Genomic DNA, 19,708 nt, shown 5'->3' on the forward strand with positions numbered 1-19,708 from the left:
TTGTATAACCATTTTTGGGGTTATTACACGTTGAGCGCTGGAGCATCAAGTTATGCCGGACAGACTCGTTGACGAGTGGAGAACTAGTCGACGAGTGTCCTTCACTCGCTCGTCGATGAAACCAGGGGATTAGTCGACAAGTGGCTTGTCTAAGAAAATTAGGGTCTCAGTATTTGCTCGTCAACGAGGCCAGGGGACTAGTCAACGAGTGCCCTGTTTTTCAGCTCTATTAACCTTCTAAAATGTAGATCCAACCTAGATCAAGTGTATATGAATATTTCATGAAAAACATGCATCCTAGGCTCAGTCTAAGGTCATCATGAGGAATGCATGCACAATTAAACCTAAATAATTATTACAACTGAAAAACATATAAAATCTTCAGTCTTCTGCTCCTTTGTAATTCCATGGAATACGCCGGGGTATGTTCATTTAGGCGCTTTTACGGCTTCTAAATTACATCATCATCTGTGCTTACTGAAACATAATCCTGTTCAAATACTCAATGCACATAGATGAGATACTGTGGTTTGTCATAATTAAAACAGGATTGGACTAAAAAAAGTCAACACTTACTGAGTGTTGTCTCACCCAATTATTTACCTACCCTATAGATGGCTGTGAGGAGCATGCTAGAACTTTGGCTAAGAGAGCTTGTGGGCGAGATTAGAAAGAGAAATAGCTGCTTAATAAATATTGTCATAGGACTAGCTAGAATTGTAATTAGGTGTTATGTTTTGGAAGTTTTTAAAGTTTGAAATTTTGAAGTTTAAGGAACTCTTGTAATTATAGTTATTTAGTACTCTGGTATGAGAATGTTTGAGGTTTTATTTACTTTCGCCGCTAATATTTACAGAAAGTTGCACCCTGGACCCTACTGGGTTCGGGACGTCACATTTTGTGTCTCTGCCAATGTTACCTTCTATGTGTCTACATAGTGCTAATCTCAGTCTTTGAGTGCTCCTAATCTTGATGAGTCTCTTCTTTTGCCTAATCTTCCATATATTTTATTTATCTCTACCCATTCATCCACTTATGTGTCAATGTAGTTTGAGTCTTTCTTGTCGCCGTGATCATCCTAATTTGTAGGTGTATAAAAGATGGTGACTCAAGGGAAGATAGTTCCCTATAGCTTCTACTATTACGCCTTTGATTTCCTTCATCCTTCCATTGTTGTCCGAGAAGGCATACGTTGTTACGACTTTGGTTTCTTTGATCCTTGTACTATTGTCCGAGAAGGCATACACACATTTACACATCATCTGTTATCCAGCTTTGTTTGCTATGACTTCTTGTCACCCTCATATAATTGTTTTGTTACTACTCTATCCTCTATTGCTTTTCCTAAATCTGTTTCCGAACCCTTAGTCCACTCTAGATGGAGAGTGCAATGGTTGAAGTGAGTTTATTGTCGAAAAATGATACTTGGGAATCGGTATCCTTTCCCCTTGATAAATTTGTGGTTGATTTTGCTGGGTATATTTAGTTAAAGTTGGCCTTAATCATTCAGTGGCTCATTTGGATACACGTCTTGTTGCTAAGGGATATATTCAGTTGGAAAATTTGGATTGTTCAAACACATTCTCCCTAGTTGCCAAATTGTTATCTCCTTAGCCACGACATGTCACTAGCCTCTGTATCAGTTAGATGTGAAGGATGTGAAGAATGCCTCTTGCATGGTGATCTTCAGGATGAGGTCTATATGGATGAGTTTGTTGCTTAAGAGGTGTCAGGCTTAGTGTGTTAGCTTAAAAAATTAGTATATGGATTAAAACAATCTCCTAGAGCATGGTTTGGTCGATTTAGTATTGTTGTACTTGAGTTTGGCCTTTGACGGATGGATTCTACTTATTGTGCATGTGGATGATATTGTGATTATTGGCGATGATGATCAAGGTGTCTAAGGCCTAAAGCATTTTCTATAGACTATGTTTCAGACCAAAGGTTGGGGACCATTGAAGTACTTTTTGGGTATAGAAGTATCCATATCTTGTATAGGAAACGTTTTGTCATAGAGGAAGTATGTTCTTGATGTTTTGGATGAGACTGGGGATCCAAACCTATTGATGCACCCATGGATCCCAAAAAGTAAGTTAGTGCTAGATATGGGTGATTTGTCACCTAAGGACGGTACCAGAGACTTGTTGGAAAGTTGAATTATTTGATAGTCACTCAACCGAATATATTTTTGGCAACAAGTGTGGGAATCCATTTTTTAGTTCTCTAAGAACAAGTCACTAGAATGCAGTAATTCACATCTTGAGATATTTTAAAGGTGCACATAGGAGAGGTCTCTTATATCAAGATCAAGCCACACTTATATTTAGGGATGTATAAATGCAGATTGTGTCAGGTCACCTTCAGATAGAAGATCCACAACCACGTACTACATCTCTGTTAGTGGTAATTAGTTTTTTGGAAGAGTAAGAAAGAAATTGTGGTGGCAAGGTCAAGTGTTGAGTCAGAGTATACGACCATGACTCACACTACATGGGAACTTGTTTGGTTGAAGAACATGTTGGAAGCTCTAGGTTTTCTAGATTCTCGGCCTATGGTGTTGATGTTTGATAATCAATTCATATAGCCTCCAACTTGGTCTAGTTAAGTAGATAAAGCACATTGAAGTTGATTGCCACTGTTTGGGAGGAACTTGTGCAGGGCCTCATCATGACCACTCATGTGAAGTCGGATTTGCATCTTGCTAACTTATTCACTAATCACTAAAGCTTTGGTGGTGCTTATGTTAAATTCATTGTAACAAGCTAGAAGCATATGATATCTATGCTCCAGCTTTAGGGGGAGTGTTAACAGTTATTTTGGTCTTTTAGCATTATTAGTATGTGCTAGTGTTACATTAGTAAGTGTGAGTTAGTAATAGAAGGAAAGATCTATCATTGTGATCAGATCTTCTATTTTACGTAATATTTTAACAGAGGGTATGGAAGTCTATTTGTAGAAAACTGGGTTTGCCTGGATTGGGTGGAGGATTTGCTGGCTATTTCTTTTACAGAATTTGGCAGGACTAGAGATGGTTCAGCCTTGTGCAAGTGTGAGTTCTTTTTGTTGTTTTATTGTGTATTTGATTGGAACAAAATGCTTTTATTTTTAAGGAAAGGAGATTCAATGGTATTTGCTCTGGGATAGGATTCAATACATGTCTTTTTATGGGCTTTGTTAGCAGGTTGTTTTAAGGCGTGTGTTTTGTGGATCTACAAGTGACTGGGTGGCTGTGTTATTTTGAGTAATTTTTTCTTGTTTGTTCTTTCTTCTTCTCAGTAGGATTTCTTATTTGCCTTTTTGTACATTCTTTCTTCCTTAATGAAATCTTTTCTTCTATCCAAAAAAAAAGGACAGAGAAAAAGAACAAAGAAAAAAAGAAAAAAAAAAATGAAGAGATGATATCGAGATTTTCTGGTCCTATTATCAGTATTTCACATTAGGAAATCAATGAGCATTCTTGTCAATGATCCTACAAGTGGGAATTGAATCAATAAAATATATATTTTTCTAATATAGATTTGGTTTCATTAACTGGTAGCTAGGGAAGGGGAAATTGTTAAGAATGAGAAACTCAAAAGGAACTATGAGAGAAACATCAATTACATATTGTGTGATCAGCTTGATTCTCATGGAATTATAAATTGTTTTGAGACTCAGTTTTGAATGCACTAAATTGTAGTTTACTTCCGTCATTTAATGTCTCTAATACATTTTTATTTTATTACTTATTTAATTTATTTGGAATAAACAAACTCGACAATGAAACTAATGCCCAAGTGTTATATATCTATCATTTTCTTCTTCTTCTTCTTATTCCTTTTTTTTTTTTTAACTTAAGGATTGTAGGTTTGTATTTAACATAATTAACAATTTTTCGTTCATATGGGAGTATATTATTTAGCTAAAGGTCCTGCTTTGAAAGTTGATCCAATAAAGGCTTTCGATTCTATTAACTGGGATTTTCTCATTCAGCTTATCCAAAGTATTGTTACCCTTAAACTTCGTAAGCTGGATTAATGAAAGTGTTTCAACTCCTTGGTTTTCTTTATAAAAACATGTTCCTGTGGAAGGTTTTTTTTCAAGGTAAAGGCAGGCCAAGGCAAGGTGTACATTCTCGACCTAGCTCCGGTGAGGTATTGTCTGCCTTGGACAACAAGCTTTGCGGTTTGGTCCTATGAAAGGTGCCGCACATAGTTGGAGTCTAAACTATCCTTATAAGCCCAAGATCTCCCTAGTACACTTTTGATGTAGCATCATGACAGGCTCTCCCATCGGATCTCTATTGCATTCATCAGAGTAGCCTACACCTCTATGTGGGACTTACACTTGTGTAGGATCCATCTACGTGATATATATATAAAGGTTGGAATCATTCTTATAAGCCCAAGATCTCCCTATTACATTTCCGATGTATGATCATGACACAAGGGGTAGCTATCTCTCCCTATCTTTTTGTTAATGTTATGGAGATTCTTACAAATAGTTGTCCTTTATATGAGGAATGAAGAGATTTGTGCACGCCTGTTTCTTCATTGCCCTTTCAGGTTGGCTGTTTCGAATAAATTATTTGGTATATTTGGTGAAGAATGGGTCTCTCCGTACACTTTGAAGGCTTTTCGTACCATCACATTTAGGGGTTTTGGAAAAGGAAAGGATAGGAAAGTTCTATGGCGATGCACTGTTGTGGCTATTATTTGGTGTGTTTGGTTGGAAAGCAATGCTAGAATATTCAAAGGTGTGGCTACTGCTAACAATTTGCTTTGGAGTAGAGTGGTATATCTCGAGTTGCTTTGGCTGCCGGCAAATGACTTTTTTCGTCATGTTTTTCTGAAAGACCTGCAGCAGGATTGGTTGGCTCTGCTACATTGAGTTGGTTCTCAGTTCGGGTTGTGTTCTTTGTAACTAGTTTCTATTGATGTAAAGGGACGATTTATTATTCTCCCTGTGTTTTTCTTTCTCTTTCTCTTTTTCTGATGTACAATCTTCTCTCCTCTTAATGCACTGTCTACTAAAAAAAAAAAAAAAATTCCTTGCAAAGCTTCTCCAAAGAGCAACTCTAAGGGGTGACCTCACTTTTCATAGCCAATGTATGAAAGTGGGTGTAAGAAATTTGTGTTTTGCAGATGACCTAATTTTTGCCTATGTCGATATTTCTTCAGCAACTAGCATTTAGAATAAAGCAGGAGGTGATTCAAATTCTGGAAATTTTTGCAGGCTCACTGTGAGTAAACTATCTTAGTCTGCCTTTGGTTACAAAGAAAATAAGCAAGGCTGATTGTGACCTTCTTAGTCATAGAATTTCCGCGAATACTTGTTTGTCAGCACATAGATATATCTCTCTCTTATGCTGGTAGATTGCTGTAGTCATGGGCCTTGAATAAAAGCTGAAAGATTTTTTACGGAAAGGAAGTGAGTGGAATACAACTAATTACAACGTATGGTTGGATGTCTGCAATCCTTATAGTGAAGGAGACTTGCTTTGATGTTACTTTTTGATTTTAACAAGGCCTCTGTTTTCTAAATCCTTTCTATGGGTGATATGGATCTGTTCTTATAAGCTAAAAGGCAGAAGCTTTTGGTCCCTTAAAGTTCCTCTTAACTCTGCTTGAACTTGAAAAAATATTTTAACTGCTAAAGATGAGATTTATCCATGTATTGAAAGGTAGATTGGCAATGGGAAATCTACATTATTTTTCAATAATTGTCACCCTGCTAATCTAATTTCTTATGATTATAGAAATTTTCATGATTTTGGGCTTCCTAGTAAGGTCAAGGTTGCTAAAATCATTGAAAACTATTCTTAGGTTGGCCAAGGAGATATTCTTGTAGTATTGTTGACATCAAATCACATATTCATCTAGAATATCTTCCTGTGGGAAAACCGTGTATAATTAGTTAGCTATTTTAGGATATTCTTTTAATAACAGATTGTATCCTTAGAATTAGGCCTACACAGCTAAGTTTCCTATTCTGTTAGGGTGTCCCATAAATCATGGGATTTGATTTATTAATTTACTTTTTAGGAATGCTAGGATTGTTGTATATATTCACATTTAATGTTCAGATCAATACATAACTCTTTTCAATTTTCGACATGGTATCAGAGCCAAATTAGGCTCCTTAGGGTTTCAATTTTTTTCAGCCTTCATCGCTGATATTTTCAGCCTTCATTGCTGGTTTCTTCCCGTCTTTGCACACCTCTGTTCTACTCTATTTTTTGAGCGTGCACTTCTGTTTCTGCCAAACAGAGCTTGTTTCGTCAAAGCCTTAAAAACTTCTGTTTGCCTTCATTGCCAATTTTTCTCTTCTGTGGGTTTCACTTTTTCCCACTTGTTATCATCATTTCTGCTTCTGGCTGACATCATCATTGATTAGCTGATTGTTCAAGCCTTCAAGATGGCAGAAATCGTGGAGACTACTACTACAGCCCAATCAGAAGAGGTAATCCGACCCCAACAAGCAGGAAAATTGTAGAATATTCATGCCTCTTACAGGTTAGATGGAAAGAACTACCTTAAGTGGTCTCAACTCATTCGCACAGTGTTGAAAGGCAAGGGAAAGATTAGCCATCTCACGGGTATAGTTCCTAAACTAGGGGATCCTAAATTTGAAGCATGGGATGAAGAAGACTCTTTGATCATGGCATGGTTGTGGAATTCCATGATTCTAGAAAGAAGTGACACATGCATGTTTTTGGCTACTGCAAAGGACATCTAGGATGCAATTTAGAAAACCTATTCCAAAGCTAATGATGTGCACAAGTGTACGAGGTCAAGGTAAAAACTATGGCTGCAAAACAAGGGAATAAAACAGTCACTGAATATGCAAATCAACTGAAATCCTTGTGGCAGGAATTGGATCACTACCGGGTGATAAATACAAAATGCTCTGATGATGCAGCGGTTCTAAAGGCCTTTATTGAACAAGATAGGGTGTATGATTTTCTGGTTGTACTTAATCCAGAATTTGATCAAGTGAGGATACATATTCTTGGGAAGCCGGAGGTTCCAAGCTTTAACGAAGTAGTGGGCTATAATCCGAAGTGAAGAAAGTAGAAGAGGGTTGATGCTTGGACCACAAATCACCGATAGTTCGGCTATGGTGGCTAGTGGTAACAATAAATCAGCCACAAACATGGAGAGAGGAGCAACACTTGAAGGAGAAAAAGGTGGCCAGCCGAAAACCCAAAATCGTGATGGATTATGGTGCACTTACTGCAAGAAGTCTCGTCACACCCGTGAAAAATGCTGGAAACTTCATGGAAAACCTCCAAGCCAAGAATGGGGCCAAAAAGGAGGACAACCACGGAACAATGGACAAGTCCACATTGCTGCAGGACCACAAGGTGAATCGACATCGCAGGAGCTGAGTAGTTTCAACCAAGAAGAGATTGAGAGGTTGAGATCACTCAGTCTTGGAAAACCTGAAGGATCTCCAGGTACTTGTTCTTTGGCATATTCAGGTGAGCTTCCATCTTCTATTGGATTAAATGTCTCAGATAAAACCTTTACCAACTCCTGGGTCATGGACTCAGGAGCAACCGATCATATGACCTATTTATCCAATATTTTTTCAACCTATACTCCATGCCCAAGCAGTAGGAAAATAGCCACAACAAATGGATCCTTGACCACTGTAGCTGGTTTTGGGGATGTGAAAATAAGACCATCAGTAACTTTGAAAAATGTCCTTCATGTTCCTAAATTGTCCACAAATCTGGTCTCTATACATAAACTCACTCAAGATTTATGTTGTAATGTGATTTTTTACGGTAGTAATTGTATATTTCAGGACTAGGATTTGGGGAAGATGATTGGACATGCTAGGGAAAGGAATAGCCTCTACTATCTTGAAACACCAAGTCAGTTGCACATGACCAAGGACAGATTATCTTCTTCTTTTATGTCAGAGTTTGTTTTAACCAATAAAGAAAAAAATCTACTTCATCATTGCCGACTTGGACATCCATCGTTTAGGGTTATTAAAGTTATGTTTCCTTCCTTGTTTAAGGATTTAGATGTTGAAAACTTTCAGTGCGATGTATGTGAACTTGCTAAACACAAGCGTGTACCTTTTCCAATTAGTTACAAAAGAAGCTCAATTCCTTTCTATCTTATTCACAGTGATATTTGGGGTCCATCTACTTTTTGTAATGTTTTGGGGCAAGATGGTTTGTTTCTTTCATTGTGATTGCACTCGTGTTACCTGGATTTTCCTGCTTAAACATGAGTCCGATGTTAGTATTGTGTTCCCAAATTTCTATTCCATGATCAAAAACCAATTTGGGGTCAATATCAAAAGGTTTAGGTTAGATAATGCCAGGGACTATTTCAATCAAATTCTTACCCCATATTTTTAGACAGAAGGAATAGTACATGAGTCATCTTGTGTCAATACCCATAGAAAATGGGGTAGCAGAGAGGAAAAATGGGCATCTCCTTGAAAAAACCAGAGCTTTGTTGTTTCAAAAAAATGTGTCTTAAGGTTTTTTGGGGGGAAGCAGTTTTGACAGCTACTCATCTGATAAATCATTTGCCTTCAAGAGTCTTGGGTTTCAAGAGTCCTATGAACATACTTTCCACATTCTATCCAGACCTAACCACTACAAACAACCTCGTTCCTAGGATTTTTGGGTGTGTGTCATTTGTCCATGTTCATAGTCACAATAGGGGGAAATTAGATCTGAGGGCTCTAAAATGTGTCTTTGTGGGCTATTCTTCGAATCAACTAGGATATAAGTGTTACCACCCTCTGTCAAAGAAATTCTATGTCTCGGTGGATGTTACGTTCAATGAACAAAAGTCTTATTTCACTAATCCTTATCTTCAGGGGGAGAATTCAACTAGGGAAGATAAGGAAGATTTTTTGCTTGATTTGCCGTCATTTCCTATGTCTAGAACCTCGAACCCTATACCTGTACCTCCTTGTTCATCGTGTTCCAACCATGTACCTGAGAGTTCTTCTGAACTTGTGCCTGAAATACCAAATGAACCCAAAGAAAAGACCGATTTTGCTCCTAGAAATACCATATTTGGCAAGGTGTTCACAAGTAGGAAGATGGCTGTTCTTGAACCAATGTAGGTCCAAGAGTCCAACTCAGATCGTTTGAATGAGGTAACAATTGTTAACCATCCGTTGCAAGATGAAACTGAATCTCATGTTGATAATGGTGACTAGGACCTTCCAATTGCCATTAGGAAAGGAACTCGAAAATGCACAAAGCAACCATTGTACCCTCTTGCACATTTTTTGTTGTTTAAGAATTTTTCACCATCCCATAGAGCCTTTCTTGTAAGCCTAAATAACATAACCATTCCTACCACATTATCTGAGGCTTTGTCTAATGGAAAATGGAGACAAGCTAAGAATGTGGAGATGAAGGCGTTGGAAAAGAACAAGACTTGAGAGTTAGTGAAGTTACCGGGAGGAAAGAAACCGGTGGGCTGTAAGTGGGTATATACGGTGAAGTATAGGGCAGATGGGTTGATTGAGAGATACAAGGTGCGGTTGGTAGCCAAGGGGTATACTCAAACCTATGGGATTGATTATTTAGAGACCTTTGCTCCTGTTGCAAAGATGAACACGGTTAGAGTATTATTATCACTAGTAGCTAATTATGGTTGGGAGTTGCAACAATTTGATGTCAAGAATGCTTTCTGACATGGGGAACTAGAGGAAGAGATTTATATGTAGGTTCCACCGGGATATGGGAAGAATTTGGCTGCTCACACTATGTGTAAATTGAAAAAGGCACTGTATGGCCTTAAGCAATCACCATGAGCATGGTTTGGGAGATTTGCAAGAGTTATGTTGGCTATTGTTCATTAAACACTCTCCTTCATGGGGAGTTACAGTCCTTTTAGTGTATGTTGATGACATAATAGTGACAGGAGATGATGCTAAGGAGAAACAGGTCTTGAGTCAATATTTGGCTAAAGAGTTTGAGATTAAAGCATTAGGGAGATTGAAGTATTTTCTTGGGATTGAGGTTGCTCACTCTAGGTAGGGAATTTTTATCTCTCAACAAAAGTATGTCACAGATCTTCTCAAGGAAACTAGTAAGACAGCATGCAAACCAGCAAGTGCTCCCATAGATTCTAATCTTAAACTTGGAAAAACTAAGGAGGATGTCGCAGTAGACACAGAAATGTATCCTGGTAGGAAGACTCATTTATTTGTCTCACACACGACCAGATATAGCATATGCAGTGAGTGTGATTAGTCAATTTATGCATAGCCCGAAGGAAGTTCATTTACAAGCAGCCCATAGAGTACTACAGTATCTCAAGGGAACACTAGGGAAAGGTATCATGTTCAGAAGAAATGGAGGATTGGTACTTGAGGCATACACTAATGCTGATTATGCTGGATCAATTGTTGATAGAAAATCAACCTCAGGATATTGCACCTTTCTCGGTGGGAATCTTGTGACATGGAGAAGTGAAAAACAAAGTGTGGTAGCTCGGTCGAGTGCAGAGGCTGAATTCCGGGCAATGGCTCAAGGTGTGTGTGAACTACTTTGGCTGAAGATCAACCTTGAAGATTTGAAGATTTAAGTGGGATGGCCCTATGAGACTTTATTGTGACAACAAATCTGCAATCAACATACCTCATAACCCAATACAACTTGACCGAACGAAGCACATTGAAGTTGACAGACACTTTATCAAAGAAAAGTTGGAGAGTGGATTGATTTGTACACCTTACGTGTCTACACATGGTCAACTTGCTGATGTCCTTACCAAAGGGTTGAGTAGCTCTGTTTTCCAAACTATTGTTTCCAAGCTGGGAATGGAGAATACCTATTCACCAGCTTGAGGGGGAGTGTGGGAAAACCGTGTATAATTAGTTAGCTATTTTAGGATATTCTTTTAATAACTGATTGAACCTTAAAATTAGGCCTATACAGCTAAGTTTCCAATTTTGTTAGGGTGTCCCATAAATTATGGGATTTGATTTATTAATTTACTTTTTTGGAATGCTAGGATTGTTGTATATATTCACATGTAATGTTCAGATCAATACATAACTCTTTTCAATTTTCGACACTTTCAACTCAGTTAGTTGGGGACAGATTTATCTGTGAACCTATTTCTATTGGTTCTTATACTTTCCGGTCTACTTGGAATGTTTTCAGGAGGAAGAACCTAGTGGTTACTTACTATTCCTCAATTTGGTTTCAGCATTACATACCAAAGCATTCTTTAATATGCTGGTTGATTACTTTGAGCGCAATATCCACCCTAGATAAGCTGGATTCAAAGCGTATCTTATGCAATGTTGAATCTGAGACTTGTCATCTCTTGTTCTTCAGCTGTTCATTTCATCAGAAATTTATTGAAAAATCAGAGTTCAAAGTACTTCTAGTATCTGGCTTCCTGAGCTTCAGTGGATATCTTCTATGGGAGCTCACAAGTTTGCAATTTTTGCTTTCTGCTGATTGATTGGGCTGCAAATATTTAGCTCATACAGAAGCTCAGGAAGCCAGATACTAGAAGGCCTTTGAACAATGATTTTTCATAGAGATTTGTAATAAATTCAGTGGATATCTTCTATGGGAGCTCACAAGTTTGTAATTTTTGCTTTCTGCTGATTGATTGGGCTGCAAATATTTGGCTCATACAGAAGCTAGAAATGCAAGGTGTCACGGACCCCCAAAATGGGACTCAAGTAAGGGCCGTGTGGCACTCGTTTGAGAGCTCTCCCTTGACAAGTCAGCCAACTCTCACACGTTCAAGCCTGCAAGCACGAGCACTAGGTGAGTCTCAATACTCAAGGAAAACAAGGAACAATAGGATTTCACATGAGCAATATATTCTTATACACCGAATAAGACTATAACAATCAGAGACATCATAATCCAAGGCAACAGAACACCACAATGAAAAGAACTACTTGTATTATTCATCTACAAGAGAATCACCATACAAGCGATAACACAGATATTCATATATTCATTCTAAATCCCTGAAGAATACAATTATAGCAGCATCTCACTCCCCCTTTTCCCCATTACATTGTCACACCTTAACATCCTCCCCCACTCAATTTATCGACGTCCTCGTCGATGTGTTGTAGACGGCCTTTTCACTCTTCTGATGTCGATGTAGATGTCGTTGACTACGAATTTCTGAAATCTTCAATCTTCTGTTTGGCATGCTGAAGGTTGTCTGCTGTTTCCCAACTATTCTCTTCTTCCCCCAGTCCTAACCACTGAACCAGAAATTGTTGTTGTTGACAACCTTCTAGATTGACGACTCTGTCTGCAATGATCTCCTGGACTTCTTTGGTGATAGGATGCCTTCTGGAAATTGTTGATCTCCTTAATTTTTGTCGGTGCGGATCTGCTTCATCTGTGTGGAATGGCTTTAAATTGCTTACATGAAACACGGGATGGACTGGACGTCTGTGGCTTTTCATCCACTCAGGTTGCTCAAGTCGATAAGATGCATGTCCCACCTTTTCGATTACTTTGATTGGACCCTTGTAACGACGTAACAGCCTTTTATCCTTGCCACGAAGAAAGCGAAATGTCTCCGGCGGCACTTTTACAAGAACCAGATCTCCAGCTTCAAATTGTTGTGGTCGTCTCCCTTTGTCAGCCCATTTCTTCATGCGCTTTGATGCTTTTTCTAATTGAGCTCGGGTGACTTCGATGTTTTGCAACCAATTTTTCGTGAATTGGTAGGCTTTTGGGCAATTTCCTTCGTACGGACCATCCAGAGTGTGTGGGAGAGTCGGTTGTTGACCTGTCACAATCTCAAAAGGGCTTTTATTAGTTGCAGAAGATTTCATAGAGTTAAAACAAAATTGTGCCGTGTCCAGTAAAGTAACCCAATTCTTCTGATTGGAGTGAACAAAATGTCGTAAGTATTCTTCCAGCATCCCATTAAAACGTTCCGTTTGACCATCTGTTTGTGGGTGATAGCTCGTGAAAAGATTAAGGTTTGAACCCATCAAGCGAAAGAGTTCACCCCAAAATCCCCCTGTGAATCTAACATCCCTATCACTAATTAAGCTTTCTGGAACACCCCAATATTTCACTACATGCTTGAAGAATAACTGAGCTGTCTTCTCTGCTGAACACGGCTTCGAGACTGGTACGAAAGTTGCATACTTTGAGAACCGGTCAATCACCACCAAAATTGTGTCAAACTCCTCTACTTTTGGCAACGAGGAAATGAAATCCAAAGAGACATTCTCCCATGGCCTAGCAGGAACTAGCAATGGCTCCAATAAACTTGAAGTCTTCTTTCTTTCTACCTTGTCTTGTTGACAGATCAAGCACGTTTTAGTATAACTCATCACATCATCTTGCATATTCGGCCAATAGTACCCCTGTGTAATCAAAGCATGAGTTCTTCGCCATCCCGGATGACCAGCCCACAACATATCATGACACTCTTTCAGTAAAGTTTTCCTCAAGTTTCCAGCTTTAGGCACATAGACTCTCCTGCCTTTAGTCATTATCAGTCCATCTTCTACCCAGAATTGTCGTGTCTTCCCTTCGTCTATTAGTTTGCTTAGTGGCTGCGCCTGCTGGTCTGTACTTAAATGTTCCTTGATAAGATTCTTCAAAGGTAGCGCCACTCTACTAGTTGATAGATGACCGATGATTTTCAATGCTGCCAATTCAGTTTTTCTACTTAAAGCGTCGGCCACTTCATTCGTCTTCCCCACTTTATATTCAAAAGCAAAATCAAATTCAGCTAGCTTCTCCTGCCAACGGGCTTGTTTTGACGTTAGTCCAGGTTGTGACAAAAAATGAGTAACTGCTACATTATCGGTTTTTACCACAAATTTGGACCCCAAGAGATAGTGCCTCCACACCCGAAGACAGTGTACCACTGCGAGAAGCTCCTTCTCTTGTGTTGTATAGTTCCGTTCGGCACCCGACAATTTTCTACTTTCAAAAGCAACTGGATGCCCTTCCTGCAAGAGAACTCCCCCTAATGCAAAGTCTGAGGCATCTACTTGCACTTCAAACGGTTTTGTCACATCAGGAAAGATTAGCACAGGATCTCCTACAATCTTTTCCTTTAATTCAACAAATGCTGATTGGCACTCTTCTGACCACCCCTATGGTACCCCCTTCCTCAGTAAATTCGTTAACAATACAACTCTTCTAGAGTACCCCTCTATAAACTTTCGGTAGTAGTTGGTTAGACCCAAGAAAGATTGCAGTTCTCTAACTGATGTAGGTGCTCGCCACTCCTTGATAGTTTTTACTTTAGCTGAATCCATCCGAATCTGGCCCTCCTCAATGATATGCCCCAAGAATTTAATACGCTTTTGAGCGAAAGCACACTTCTCCCCTTTTACATATAACTGATTTTCTTTGAGTTTTTGAAAAACCTTTTGAAGATGATCTTTATGTTCTTCTAAGGATGCGCTGAAAACCAGTATGTCATCAAGGTAAACAACCACAAACTGATCAAGGTAGTCCCGAAAAACCTGATTCATTAGAGAACAAAAGGTAGCGGGTGCATTTGTTAGCCTAAAAGGCATGACAAGGAATTCAAATGCTCCATACCGTGTGACACAAGTGGTCTTCGGTTCATCTCCCTCAACAATGCGCACTTGATGATATCCTGACCTCAAGTCCAGTTTCGTGAAATATCTAGCTGTACTTAACTGGTCAAAAATATCAGCAATCAGTGGAATGGGATACTTGTTGCACACGGTCACCTTATTAAGAGCCCGATAATCTATACACAAGCGCAAACTACCATCTTGTTTCTTCTGAAATAACACTGGGGCCCCAAAAGGTGCTTTTGAAGGCCGGATGAACCCTGCTGCAATAAGATCATTCAGTTGCCTTCTAAGTTCAGCTAACTTAGGCGGCGCCATTCGATAAGGGGCACGTGCTGGCGGCTTTACTCCTGGCAAAAGTTCAATTTCGTGGTCAATCTGTCGTCGAGGTGGTAAAACCCTCGGTAGCTGTTCCGGGATCACCTCCTTGAACTCTTCTAAAACTTCCTTAATCTCAAGTGGATATTTCCCTCCTTCTGCATCTTCTGATACTATTGGTAGAACCACGAAAGAAGATTCTCCCCTTTTTACTCCCTTTTTGAATTGGAGGGCTGAAAGCAACTTTCTCTCATTGAAATTGTTGTAGGCTGCAGGGACCGCACAAGGTGCACTTCCTATTATCACAAGACAATCCGCAGCTGGGATCGGCATTGAGCGTGTCACTTTAAGAAAATCCATCCCCAATACCACATCAAAGTCGTCAAAGGGTGCCACAGTGAAATCAACTGTTCCAGACCATGATCCCATTTGGCATGCGACTTTGGGTACCACCCCCACCGTGGTTAATGCTGGAGAATTCACTGCTTTTATCTTGCCCACATCTTTATCTACTTGCAATTCTAACCGTTGAGCTTCAGAATCAGCAATGAAATTATGGGTGGTCCCTGTATCAATCATGGCCCTGATTTTCTTTCCATTCAAAAGTAGATCCACATACATTAGTCCCTTCTCCTGAGACTTGCTGTTAATTACTTGACGCTCTAATGCCCCCAAAAATCTCAAGGCTCCCACCATATTCGGTTGTTCTTTTGGAATTGCTGTCGAGGTTTCGGTTTCCCCTCGAAGGGCCTTTATAGCATTCAAAGCCTTACGATCGGAGCACTCCGCCACTCGATGTGGTCCCATGCAAAGAAAACAAGAGATCGGTCGACGCTCTCCACCCCCCGTTCGTCCGCCCCTCCACTCCCTATTCATGGGCGCTCTTTTATCTTTCCAAGAACTATTTGTCTCCTTATCTCTTCCCCCATTTGTGGGCTTATACACTTTGTTGGGACGGGAATCATTATTGGCGGATGTGGGGAAATTTCGCTTCCCAGAATTATCTGAAAAATCATCCAACCGTTCAGCAGCAGCGAGGGCAGAAGAGAGATCACCAGCACCTTGCCGACGTATTTCATTTCTTGGCCATGTCTTCAAACCCCGAAGAAAATGAATCAGTTTATCCGATTCAGTCATGTCTACAATGTCCAACATCAAGGCTTGGTATTCCCTTACATAACTCCTTAATGAGCCCGTCTGTTGCAATTCCATTATTTTGCACTTTGCTATATACTCCACATTTTCTGGATAGAATTGGGCCTTCAACGCCTGTTTCAACCCCTCCCATGTGTTAATGACACATCTATTGTGCTGAATATCATTCCATTTAGTTCTCCACCACAATTTTGTATCCCCAACTAGGTATACCGTTGCCATATTGACCCGGTCCACTTCTAAATCCACTCGGGAGCACGTGAAGTAGTGTTCCATATCAAAGAAAAAATTGTCTAGCTCCTTTGCATCTCGTGTACCCCCAAAACTTTTAGGTTCTGGTACCTTCCATCGAGAACTCTCATTTGGATATGCAACTAGCCATCGTGCTAACTGTGCCACTGCATTCACTTTCGCAGTGATCTCTTGTAAATCCCTCTGGACTTGGACCACCGCACTTCGAACATTGCCCATCACCTTCAAATCTTCCTTCAAAGCAGTAATGGACACTTTAACATCTTCTGTAAGAAAATCAAGATTATCCGTTAGCTCCCGTAAGGAGGCCTCAAGCTCTATTGGCTCTCCCTGTTGGGACGAAAGAGATGGCAATATGCCCTCAATATGTTGTAGCCTGCTCTCAAAGGCTTCCAACTGCTCGATACTCTTCTGGAAGGCTTCAAGCTCTCTTGGCTGTTTCTCTAGGGATTTCACACTTGGAATGAATTTTTCAAGTTCCTCAAATCTCTCTACGACTTTTGATACCCCATAGAGATTTTCTCTAGGGTTTTCTTCGGCGGCCTCAAGCTCTGTTGACACGCCTTTCTCTTTTATCAATGTTGCCACCAACCCTTGGAGGTCACCGCACGTTATCTCCAGGGTTGCAAGTTTTGTCTCAAGCGCCTCAATGTGCTTCACTCTTCTTGACTTATTTCTCATAATCCCACACAAGGTGCTCTGATACCAACTGTCACAGACCCCCAAAATGGGACTCAAGTAAGGGCCGTGTGGCACTCGTTGAGAGCTCTCCCTCGACAAGTCAGCCAACTCTCACACGTTCAAGCTTGCAAGCACGAGCACCAGGTGAGTCTCAATACTCAAGGAAAACAAGGAACAATAGGATTTCACATGAGCAATATATTCTTATACACCGAATAAGACTATAACAATCAGAGACATCATAATCCAAGGCAACAGAACACCACAATGAAAAGAACTACTTGTATTATTCATCTACAAGAGAATCACCATACAAGCGATAACACAGATATTCATATATTCATTCTAAATCCCTGAAGAATACAATTATAGTAGCATCTCACTCCTCCTTTTCCCCATTACATTGTCACACCTTAACACAAGGCTTTATGAAACGGTTGCTGTAGATGCTGACCCTGTTAGAAGGATTCTACTTGATATTAGAAGTAGATTTTGTGGCGTAATAGCTTTTGAGAGTTTATTTTGTTGTTGCAAGGTTCATATTCTTCATTGTTAGGTCTGTAGTCCTTGGTTTGCTGTTTGTTAGTTTTGTGGTCTTCTGTTCGTTACCTCCTGAAAAAAACATTTTTCATATGAGAAATAGGATATATTATCTTATGAACTAGGATTTGCTTGTTGGTAATTATCTATTCTTTTTGGTATTGATGCCTTAATTTTAATTGACCTTGCATTTTTATATTTCTAGATCGGTGACTGATGTCTTTTATTATTGTTGCATGAAAATGTGTCTTTTTATTTTGCCATGCTGATGCTAGAAAATGTCCCCTGTTTTCTGCTCAGCATATCAGTCATTCCACATGTGCTGTATGAAGACAACTTTGATTATGAGAATACTATGCTTGTGGAAAAACTACTGAGGACCATTTGATATTGCTATCAAATTTCTAGAAATGAAAATTAGTAACAAAAACAATAAATACTAAAAATTAGCAAAACGAAAATTGATCACATGATTGACTGTTATTGAATTAAATAGCTGTTAATTATCATCTCCCTCATAAATTGACGTATAATTTTTCATTCTCAACTCCTAAATATTTAATGGTGCCACGATAAAACCTTATATATTTGCCATTTATAAATACATTTACTCACTATATTGGTATGTTGGCATGGAATGGAATCGGACGGAATGAAATCCCTTCGTATTCTCCAGTTAAAATTATAATCCATTCCATTCACAGCTTATCTCATTCAGCGAACCAAACGTGATGTTAAAGCTTCAAGCAATTAAAATATTAATTATATTATTAGAATAGTAAAAAAATTAGAGAAATGCAAATGAAAAGAAATTATAATAAATTCGCTCATTTAGTACTTTAAAAATAATACTATCATATATGTAGGTTGAAAAATAATGGAAATATTGTACGGATGGGTTTTCTTGTTTTTTCTTTTTTCGTTTCTTTCATTGATGTTGAAGAGGACAAATATTGAAGAGTCGCTGGCCTTGTTCAACCAGTGCAAATGCATGAAATGGGAGTTTGTTGAAGAGGATGAATAGCTATTCATATCACTGGCCGTGTCAGACCAATACCAACCCCAACACTCTTACTGGTTGGTGAGAAGCAAAGAAGGTAAACTTGGTTCTCACATTTCCTTTTTCCTGCTTGTGCTCGCATCATATTTTATTACTGATTCACAATTCAGAAATATGATGGTTTGTATTTACCATTTCCATAATTTGGTTTGTTTTGTATATTATTTCCCAAGATGCCACATGCATGGGAGCTTCATGCACCCGGCTGCCCTTTTTTTTGTATATAGTGTCCCTTTTCAACAAGAGCTGAGACATGATTGTGAAGTTCCTTTGGAAACATGTTTCCCCATTTTGCAAACCAAAATATGCCTCGTCACTACATGAATATATAAATTTCACAGCACAGTCAACTTCTATGATATGCAAAGCAAAAAATGAAAAACCAAAACATTTCCAAATGGATTATCTGGGATTCTGGTTTCCAAAATGGGCAAGCAACCCCCTCTAGTAATTAGTTTACTTGGTTTCTTATAGTCTATTATCAACTAACAGTTTTCAGTCTGATGGTGGTTGTATGGTTTATATTAAATGTCAATTTTGGAGAACATATTAGGCTCATATGCTCTCATGTCTTGGTATTATTACTATTAGAATAAAGTTTCAATCTAATCGCTAATTCTTTTTTTTTTTTTTTACCCCTACGAAATGTTAAGGTTTGATGGATGGATAGAATATGATTTTTTTTTTTTAAAAAGAGGACGGTACCTCTTATCTTTATTAGAAAACACCTCATTTATGGCGGAAAAATACCGTGGTTCTCACCTTGAGACTTGGGGAAAACAAAATCAAATCCCAAGAATCTAAAATTGACTTAACAAACTAATTCAAAATCAAAAAATCAATGACCAACAACCAAACAAATAAATAAGAACTAAATAACTATAAGTGGAAAACAAGCAAAACTCCGGAAGATCTCGAGGAATAAACCAACCACTCCAAAATAGTTTTTTCTTTTTTGATTACTAATCTCAACAAATACACACACACACACACACACACAATAAAATGTGATATTTTCACTAGGTTGATACTTCCAAACGAGATGCTTCAAGTTGGTTGATCTTGTAAAAATTTTGATGACTTCCAAATATCTTTAGATTGTGTTTGGGGGTTTAGAGTTCGGACTCTTGTATGCCTTTATTCACAAATCTAAATCCAAAACCTGAAATT

The 19,708-nt window shown here is 38.9% G+C and overlaps 1 long non-coding RNA gene across 1 annotated transcript in view; it reads left to right on the forward strand.

Moving 5' to 3' along the window:
- Nucleotides 1–19,708, forward strand: part of LOC131150187 (uncharacterized) — a 51,225-nt gene that overhangs the window by 29,549 nt on the left and 1,968 nt on the right. The window contains exon 3 of the long non-coding RNA XR_009135487.1: nt 18,461–18,575. This is a non-coding gene — a long non-coding RNA (uncharacterized LOC131150187). The remainder of the gene's footprint in view (nt 1–18,460; nt 18,576–19,708) is intronic.

The sequence above is a fragment of the Malania oleifera genome, chromosome 3 (genome assembly GCF_029873635.1).
Source record: "Malania oleifera isolate guangnan ecotype guangnan chromosome 3, ASM2987363v1, whole genome shotgun sequence".
In the NCBI taxonomy this organism is placed as follows: Eukaryota; Viridiplantae; Streptophyta; class Magnoliopsida; order Santalales; family Ximeniaceae; genus Malania; species Malania oleifera.